At 41.5% G+C, this 10,590-nt stretch overlaps 1 non-coding gene across 1 annotated transcript; it reads right to left on the bottom strand.

Moving 5' to 3' along the window:
- Positions 1–2,825: 2,825 nt before the first annotated feature.
- LOC136204415 (small nucleolar RNA R71) lies at positions 2,826–2,932 on the bottom strand. Its single transcript, XR_010675257.1, has one exon. It is a non-coding gene; the product is annotated as a small nucleolar RNA R71 (small nucleolar RNA).
- Positions 2,933–10,590: the final 7,658 nt, after the last annotated feature.

Raw genomic sequence — 10,590 nt, forward strand, 5'->3', positions numbered from 1 at the left:
AATTAATCAACACAAGATCAAGGATAAAAGAAATAGATGAAATCAATTGATCGGAAGAAAGCCGTAGAAAATCTCGTCCTCGAACTGGGGTAGAAAATTCTCTCTCTTGCACTATAGGGGATTTCGAAAATCACTCTAGGGTCAGCCTTAGTGTGTTGGCCGAAATTCCCATAGGGTGGGGTATTTATAATATCTTGTATCTAATCCCTAGTTAGATAGAATTAGGTTACTGAATAGGAATTCAATTCGGAATAGAATTCCTAATTATTATCTCATTATATATCTAATATATTAAGGATAATAATAATAACCTTATTGGATAATAATAGGAGTATTATAATCTAATTAAAACTCATAACTTATTTATCTCTTAATTAATTTAATTCATAATCCTAATCTAATTAGAATTAATAAAATCAAATTAATTATTCATGTATTTTGACTACATGAATTTCGACCCCCTATGGTCCATGGGCCTTATTGGGCTTAATTGGGCTTCCATCAATTAATTAACATCTATCTCTCTTTTAGGTTCCAAGTCTTATGTGTGACCCATTACGTTCTTATTGCTTCTAGCCGTATGCAACGTTATTAAATAATTTTCAAAGAATTATATTTAATCTTTGCATAACGGAATGATGTACAGAGTATGTGATTAGCAAGTCCGTAATTGATAGCTCCCATTTATATAGGGTTTTTAGGATTGTTTTAGTTCGTTTTTGCTTTATTTCCATTCAATTTCAGTATCATTTTGCTATCTATTAGTTAAAAGGAATCATTTCCGTTATTTATGGCATTTTCTGTATTTTCAGGTGTTTTTAGGACGTTTTGAGCATTTCCGGACAGTTCAAGGACCACCAGAACAAATGCTGGAAGCAGGGACCGAAACAGATGCGTCCAGGAGGGGTTTGCGGACTTCTCAACACCTGTCTCGCCGAGACAGTGTCTGTCTCGTCGAGACAGGCCCTCGTCTCGCCGAGACACAGCCTGTCTCGCCGAGACGAGGCGGCCCGATGGTTCCCAAAGGGAACCATCACGTGGTGTCTCGACGAGACACCCATTGTCTCGCCGAGACACCCTTTCGTCTCGTCGAGACACCTCTTGTCTCGACGAGACGAGACGCTGAGAAGCAATTTCCCAGCGTTTCCTCACCTTCAGGGCGCGAATTCTGGCCAAAATAAATGTCCAAAATACCCCTGACACACCTAGCACTATAAATAGAACAATGTGCCTCCTTTGTGAGGGTTACCTTTTTCTTTTTCTGCTTTATTGATCTCTTCCTCCTCCTTCCTTCTTCTTTTTAGGAGATTTTAGGATTTTCTACCATTGTAATTGCTGTTTTATTGAAGATTGGTGAGGGGAGTTCTCTCCATTGTGTAATCAGAATCAGACGAAATCGAGTTTTATATTCCTAATTCCTTACTCTGTCTCGTGCTTTTTGCTTATTTGAATTAATGATGATTCAGGCTTATAATGCGTGTTATAGTTGCTTGTTTAATTTAACTATGAACTAATCCCCATCCAATCTGGGATGGGGATGAATTGATTGCGTAACCATGTATGATTACGGATTTAGTTTACTGGATTGTTTCCAATTAATTAGATTATGTGAGCTTAATGTCTAGATTTGTCGGAGATAGGATGATTGCTAGAATGAGATTCGATGATGATCAACTAGCCTGACATAGCAGAACCTAATGCCTTGAGTCTGGCAAATTTAGGACTGCAGATAGGTAGATACCTGACCAAGGAATTACCTAATCCGAATTAGCATAATCTGACCTCGCTAGAGACCACTAGGAGTGCGGGCTAGTGGCTGGGCTACGGCTTTCGCCTTAATCACCACAGACCCTAATGCTTTGCATGCCCTAGGTTATATGCCTAATCAAGCCGTCAACCAAATGCATGTGAATAGACTACAGGAGACTGACAATCTCCACGTGGTTAATTAGGTGGTTACCGTCAATTATCATTATGATATGAAACTAAATCCCAGTAAATCATACATGGGATCCAATTAAGGGAATCCCCATCTTACATTGTCTCATCAATTAATTCGAATTCTTCCCTATCAAACGTTTTTATCTTTCATTTTAGAAATTAGCCTCTTTAATCACTCTACTCCATATTTACCCTTCCGAACAATTGTGTTCCCACTTTGGGCCGACTAGTTGTGATAAATAGTCCTTGTGGTTCGATCATGTGCTTAGCACTGTATTACTTGCTGCGATAGGATACACTTGTCCTGTCAACTACTATATATTTTACGAGCATCAAGTTTTTGGCGCCGTTGCCGGGGACTATTTTTGTTTATAACTAGTTTACTTTTGGTGATAGGTTTATATAATTGTTTGGAATTCCAAGAACCGAGGTTCTGGGAATTACTCATCATTGCATTTTGATTCTTAAGCTGATATTGTTCTTGCAGGACGAAAAAGGGTGACACAATGGCCGAAGATCCGTCGGTCATGGAGCTGTTGAGGGCAAAGCGGCCTATAAGCACCTCTGGCATCCTCGATCCGACAATAACAGCAATGTCATTTGAAATCAGACCAACAATGATTCAGATGATCCAGAACTTGGGACAGTTCGGTGGGGATTACTACAAAGATCCTAACTCACATCTTGACAAATTCATGGAATACTGCAGCACTTTCAAGTGTGAAGACGTCGCATCTGAACAGATCTTCCAGAAGCTGTTTAGATTTTCTTTGAAAGAAGAAGCTGCAGAATGGCTACAATCCGTTGAGCCAGGGTCTCTCACTGACTGGGACACTACAGTATCAGCGTTTCTAGCAAAGTACTTCCCTCCGTCAAAGACTGCATAATTCAGAAGCGACATCACCTCGTTTAGGCAGTCCGATAGTGAGAACTTGCATCTAGCCTGGGAGAGGTTCCAAAAGTTGTTAAGACGGTGCCCCCACCATGGTTACCAGCGGTACCAGCTTGTTGACATGTTCTACTCAGGAATATCTCCTGTCAGCCGTGCCTTTCTGGATGCAGTAGCGGGAGGAAATCTATTCAACAAGACTGCAGTTCAAGCATACAATCTGATGAAAGAATTAGCTGAACGGAGCGCATGTTGGCAAGTTGAGAAGCCGGCTCCAAGAAGAGGCACAACAGCCAAAGAGTTCCCTGGAATATTTTCAGAATCAAATCATCAGATAGCAGTGCTTACAGAAAAAGTAGATCTACTAGAAACTCACCTGAAATCATCAGAACCAGTAGCAAGCTGTGAGGTGTGTAGCGGAGGGCATAAGAACGTGGAGTGCCCGATTGTACTTGAACAGATCCATTATCTAAAACAGTATGGGTCAAATGGCACGCATTGGCAGCAGGACAGACATCGAGGATCAGGTTCTGAGACTGAATGGGAGAGAAGTATAGATGTCCTGAGAGAGAGCCTGAGTGCCATAGAAGGAAGATTGGCACACAATGAAGCTTTCTGCCAAAGGCTTCAAACACAGGTCAGTAAATTGGTAGAAGAGGAAGCACGAGCAATCACGCTTAGGAGCGAAACATAGGTAAGCGCACCAGCCTTTGTGCCTCAGCAAGACAAGGCTTCAGACCCGATTCCTGGTAATATCTCTACCCCGTCTGCTCCACAGGTAAGTGTTTCTGATCCAACTCCGATTACTGAAACTGATGTACCACCAACACAGGTTACCTTGCCTTATCCTACTACTGGGAGAGCTAAGTTAGACAAGGATTATTCCAAAATGTTGAATGTGTTTAAGAAAATCGAGATTAACCTCCCGTTTCTTGAACTTCTTGAGAATATGCATGTGTATGGAAAATTTTTAAAAGAGCTGATCTCTAAAAAGAGAAAATTAGGAGATCATGAGACTGTAATGCTAAGCCAGGAATGTTCTGTCATGCTAACAAATCCGTTACCTAAAAAATCTAAAGATCCTGGTTGTTTTAGCATTCCCTGTACAATAGGCAAGGTTTATTTTAAACGTGCTTTATGTGATCTTGGTGCAAGCATAAATCTTATGCCGTTGTTTGTTTACAGGAAATTAGGAATGGGAGACCCAAAGCCTACGTCAGTCACAATTCAGTTGGCTGACAGGTCTATAAGGCGTCCGGTTGGAGTGGTGGAAGACCTTTTGGTCAAGGTAGATCAGTTCATCTTCCCAGCTGACTTCGTGATCATGGACATTGAAGAAGATGATCAAGTCCCGATCTTGTTAGGGAGGCCTTTTCTCGCCACTGGACGAACACTGATTGATGTTGAGGGAGGCAAACTGATTCTCAGGCTTCAAAACGAGGAAGTTGAATTCAACATTCTAAAATCTATGAAATTTCCTGTTGATGATGAATGTTGTAATTTTCTGAGCGTAACTGGCTCTTTGGTTGAGAATGTTTTCCAGGAAACTGAAGAACGGAACCTGGGTATTGAACTAGATGAGGAGCCATTGGATTTGGAGACCGAGGGAGAAGGTAAAGAGGGTTGTCATTGGGCCCAGCACGACGAACTCCTGGACAGAGGAACCAAGACAAGGCCTAAGACCTCGATTGAAGAACCACCAACCCTCGATCTCAAACCCTTACCTGCCCATTTAAAATATGTGTTCTTGGCACCTCCTTTACACTTACCTGTGATTATTTCGGCTGAACTTACAGGTCCTGAGGAAGATCGCTTAGTGGAGGTGCTGAGGAAGTACAAGGGAGCGTTTGGATGGCAAATGTCTGACATCAAGGGAATCAGCCCGTCTCTCTGTGAACACCGGCTCTATATGGAGGATAAGGTGAAGCCGACTGCTCAACCACAGAGAAGACTCAACCCAAAAATGAAGGAAGTAGTGAAGGCTGAGGTAATTAAGTTGCTTGATGCAGGGATGATCTATCCAATCTCTGACAGCCAGTGGGTGAGTCCCGTGCATATAGTGCCGAAGAAGGGGGCACAACAGTGACATTGAATGAGAAGAATGAACTAATCCCGGTGCGGAAAACCACCGGGTGGCGAATGTGCGTGGACTACAGGAAATTGAACGACGCCACCAGGAAGGATCATTTCCCTCTTCCGTTCATTGATCAAATGCTTGAACGCATGGCAGGTAAGTTTTTCTTCTGTTGTGTGGATGGGTATTCGGGCTACATGCAAATATCAGTGGATCCTGACGATCAGGAAAAGACCACTTTCACTTGCCCTTTTGGGACATTTGCATATAGACGGATGCCCTTCGGGTTATGCAATGCACCTGCTACGTTTCAGAGGTGTATGACAGCTATATTTTCTGATATGATAGAAAAATTCATGGAGGTCTTTATGGATGATTTTTCTGTTTTTGGTACCACTTTTGATAGCTGTTTGCATAATTTGGGATTAATGCTGCAAAGATGTGAGGAAACTGACCTAGTCCTAAACTGGGAAAAGTGTCAGTTTATGGTCACTGAGTGTATAGTTTTAGGGCATAAGGTATCACGAAAAGGGATTGAGGTAGACCCGACTAAAGTTGAGGTCATTGAAAAACTACCTCCCCCTTCCAATGTCAAAGCAGTTAGGAGTTTTTTAGGCCACACTGGTTTTTATAGGCGCTTTATTAAGGATTTTTCTAAAATTGCCAGGCCTATGACCCAATTGTTGCTGAAGGATGCCAATTTTGTTTTCACACCTGAATGTCTTGAATCTTTTAACACTTTAAAAGACAGATTGATTAAAGCTCCCATAATGGTTAGTCCCAACTGGGATTTACCATTCGAGCTAATGTGTGATGCCAGTGACACAGCTGTAGGTGCATGCTTAGGTCAGAAAGTGGATAAAATTTGCCGACCAATTTCATATGCTAGTAGAACTCTGAATGACGCTCAATTAAATTATACCACCACAGAAAAAGAGTTATTAGCTGTGATTTTTGCACTTGACAAGTTTCGTTCATATTTGGTGCTTTCAAAGGTTATTGTTTACACTGACCATGCTGCATTGAGGTATTTGTTTTCAAAACAGGATGACAAACCTAGACTCCTTAGGTGGATTCTATTACTGCAGGAGTTTGATCTGGAGATACGAGATAAGAAGGGAGTTGAAAATGTGGTTGCTAATCATCTTTCTAGATTGGAACAAGAGGAGGTGGATACAGACACCGATGCAGACATCCATGAGACATTTCCCGACGAGCACTTACTGTCAATTAGACATGTCCCTTGGTTTGCCGATTTTGCTAATTTCCTTGTAGGAAAGCTGATCCCTCCAGACCTCTCTTACCAGCAGAGGAGGAAGTTCCTGCACGACGCAAAGCAGTACCTCTGGGATGATCCCTACCTATTCAAGGTTTGTGGCGACAACATTATCCGTCGGTGCATTCCTGAGGAGGAGGTAGCTTCCGTCCTTGCATTCTGTCATTCTAAAGAGGTAGGTGGCCACCATAGCGTGGACAGAACTGCAGCTAAGGTACTCCAGAGTGGGTTCTATTGGCCCACAATCTTCCATGACGCTTTTAATTTTGTTAAAAACTGTGATAAGTGTCAACGAACTGGTAACATTTCACAGAGACATGCCATGCCTATGAAACCAATTTTAGTCTGTGAAATCTTTGATGTTTGGGGGATAGACTTTATGGGACCTTTCCCGAAGTCGTTCAATAACGAGTACATCCTTGTAGCCGTGGACTACGTTTCTAAATGGGTGGAGGCTGTAGCCCTGCCTAGTAATGATGCGCGGGCTGTCATCCGATTCTTGCAAAAGAATATCTTCACACGGTTTGGCACCCCCCGCACCATTATTAGCGATGGCGGGTCTCATTTTTGTAACCAAGCTTTTAAACAGGTCCTGCATAAATACGGGGTCACTCATAAAGTGGCTACCCCGTATCATCCCCAGACCAGTGGTCAAGTTGAAGTGTCAAATAGAGAGATCAAAACCATTCTTGAAAAAACAGTAAATTCCTCTAGGCATAATTGGTCACTCAAATTAGATGATGCCTTGTGGGCATATAGGACAGCGTTCAAAACACCAATTGGCATGTCCCCATTCATGCTAGTTTACGGTAAGGCATGTCATCTCCCTGTAGAACTCGAACATAAAGCCTACTGGGCTACCCGTTTTCTAAACTTTGATACACGAGTTGCAGGTGAGAAACGGTTATTGCAGCTTGATGCCCTGGAAGAGTTCAGGCTCAGTGCCTATGAGAATTCACGGATCTACAAGGAGAGGACGAAAAGATGGCATGACAAGAGAATAATCAAACGCCACTTTGAGGTAGGGGATAAGGTTTTACTGTACAACTCCAGGCAGCGATTATTCCCTGGTAAGCTGAAGTCGAGGTGGTATGGACCGTTTGAGGTCACCCAGTTATTCTCCTCCGGAGCAGTCGAGATCACAGACGGCCACAATGCCCCTTTCAAGGTCAACGGGCAACGTCTGAAAATTTATGAAGATAACTTGGGCGTAGTGGAAACACTGCGTTACATAGAGGCCCCCTGAGGGAGTTTTTCCTATCCTATCTATTTTCTTTCACTTACTGTTCAATTTCATAAATATGCATCTTTTGGAATTAAATGCATGATTTAGTGTGGGGGAGGAGGCAATAGGATACGACATTTTGTACATGTACCAATTGCATGTTTTATGCCACTATTTGTATTTGTGTTTTGTGGCATGTTTAGCTTTTGCTTTCAATTTTTCGCTTTCAGTAGTTAGAAATAAAAAGAATCTTGGGCAGTTGATTTTTGATGCATCTAGCAATCCTGACATTACAGTTGAAATTGTGCTTTGAAAGTCTGAAAGCTCAGTTGAAATCGATGCATGCAAAAACTTGTGAACAACATTTGAGTCTCCAAAGAGTGTTATTTAACTAAGATTGACATGGAACGTTTCGTTAGGTGAGGCTAGGATTGTTGCAAATAACCCCTAAATTGTGAGCTAGAGCCTAAAGGTCAATATTTTAGACTCATTTTTAGGAACAATCGATCTCTTAGGTGTGGGATTACAGTTATTGTCATTATGCTCATAGGAATTGCATCCAATACTGGTTGAATATTGTGTTATAATCGAACTTGAAATGATTAGGCAATCTAGGTTTAGCCCTTTGTGAACTTAGCCTATTCTTTGATAAGCCAAAATCCCTTACCAACTCCACTAGATAAGCCCCTTTGAGCCTTATTTACCCCTTTTCTTTGATCAACCTTGTTACAAGCCCTTAGCCTTCCTAAATACCCTTTCTCACCCAAGTTAATTGACTCAATTTCGGTTAGAAAATCCTTAGGCACACATCCTTCAAATTTCCATTAGCTACCATTGAAAGGTTGTAATTCTAAATAGAAGAAGTAACCAATTCAAATTGACCCTTTGTCCCCTCTATCTCAAACGAAAAGAAAAGAAATATATATGGTTCAAAATTGAACCGAATAAATTATAGAGGAAATGATAAAAGGCATTCTTTAATTACTTCCCAAACTGAAATAAACCAACCTTGAGCTTCTATCTCGCATATAGTGGGAAAAGTGCCAATTTTTGCAAAAATATTCCAGCTAGTTGAGTCGTTAACTTTTTGCCTAAATTCCCTTTTTCCTACCCCCAAACCTTAGCCTATGTTACAACCCGTTGAAGACCTATAATCTTGTTTGATTGTGATACGTAATTTCGACTGGATGGATGATGCAATTCCAACGTGACCATTTTGTGCAATAGACTGTAGAGCGTTTGCCAAATTCATATTTCACCCAAACACTTGAGTGCAAGAGCGACCACCTGTGAGCTAGCAATCATAGTCCTCGCCTTTTCGTTTTCGCAAAGTGTTGGTTGATAAAACTAATTAATCAGTTTTGGAGATTTATCTGAGGTTCACTTTGTTTTTAATTGTAACTTGAGTAGTCTGAGACAGTATAGATGATAAAAGTGCAGTGGATCTTTGTCTGTGTACTGGAGCTATTTGTTGAGTTTTCGTTGCCTTTGATTCTTTCTTGCTTGCGGACAAGCAAGATTCAAGTGTGGGGGGGTTGATAGATCCCATTTATATAGGGTTTTTAGGATTGTTTTAGTTCGTTTTTGCTTTATTTCCATTCAATTTCAGTATCATTTTGCTATCTATTAGTTAAAAGGAATCATTTCCGTTATTTATGGCATTTTTTGTATTTTCAGGTGTTTTTAGGACGTTTTGAGCATTTCCGGACAGTTCAAGGACCACCAGAACAAATGCTGGAAGCAGGGACCGAAACAGATGCGTCCAGGAGGGGTTTGTGGACTTCTCAACACCTGTCTCGCCGAGACAGTGTCTGTCTCATCGAGACAGGCCCTCGTCTCGTCGAGACACAGCCTGTCTCGCCGAGACGAGGCGGCCCGATGGTTCCGAAAGGGAACCATCACGTGGTGTCTCGACGAGACACCCATTGTCTCACCGAGACACCCTTTCGTCTCGTCGAGACACCTCTTGTTTCGACGAGACGAGATGCTGAGAAGCAATTTCCCAGCGTTTCCTCACCTTCAGGGCGCGAATTCTGGCCAAAATAAATGTCCAAAATACCCCTGACACACCTAGCACTATAAATAGAACAATGTGCCTCCTTTGTGAGGGTTACCTTTTTCTTTTTCTGCTTTATTGATCTCTTCCTCCTCCTTCCTTCTTCTTTTTAGTAGATTTTAGGGTTTTCTACCATTGTAATTGCTGTTTTATTGAAGATTGGTGAGGGGAGTTCTCTCCATTGTGTAATCAGAATCAGACGAAATCGGGTTTTATATTCCTAATTCCTTACTCTGTCTCGTGCTTTTTGCTTATTTGAATTAATGATGATTCAGGCTTATAATGCGTGTTATAGTTGCTTGTTTAATTTAACTATGAACTAATCCCCATCCAATCTGGGATGGGGATGAATTGATTGCGTAACCATGTATGATTACGGATTTAGTTTACTGGATTGTTTCCAATTGATTAGATTATGTGAGCTTAATGTCTAGATTTGTCAGAGATAGGATGATTGCTAGAATGAGATTCAATGATGATCAACTAGCCTGACATAGCAGAACCTAATGCCTTGAGTCTGGCAAATTTAGGACTGCAGATAGGTAGATAACTGACCAAGGAATTACCTAATCCGAATTAGCATAATCTGACCTCGCTAGAGACCACTAGGAGTGCGGGCTAGTGGCTGGGCTACGGCTTTAGCCTTAATCACCACAGACCCTAATGCTTTGCATACCCTAGGTTATATGCCTAATCAAGCCGTCAACCAAATGCATGTGAATAGACTACAGGAGACTGACAATCTCCACGTGGTTAATTAGGTGGTTACCGTCAATTATCATTATGATATGAAACTAAATCCCAGTAAATCATACATGGGATCCAATTAAGGGAATCCCCATCTTAGATTGTCTCATCAATTAATTCGAATTCTTCCCTGTCAAACGTTTTTATCTTTCATTTTAGAAATTAGCCTCTTTAATCACTCTACTCCATATTTACCCTTCCGAACAATTGTGTTCCCACTTTGGGCCGACTAGTTGTGATAAATAGTCCTTGTGGTTCGATCCTGTGCTTAGCACTGTATTACTTGCTGCGATAGGATACACTTGTCCTGTCAACTGCTATATATTTTACGAGCATCAATTCCCCCAGAGCCATAAGAAGACAGGTTGATTCTGTCGTTAAC

The sequence above is a fragment of the Euphorbia lathyris genome, chromosome 8 (genome assembly GCF_963576675.1).
Source record: "Euphorbia lathyris chromosome 8, ddEupLath1.1, whole genome shotgun sequence".
NCBI lineage: Eukaryota > Viridiplantae > Streptophyta > Magnoliopsida > Malpighiales > Euphorbiaceae > Euphorbia > Euphorbia lathyris.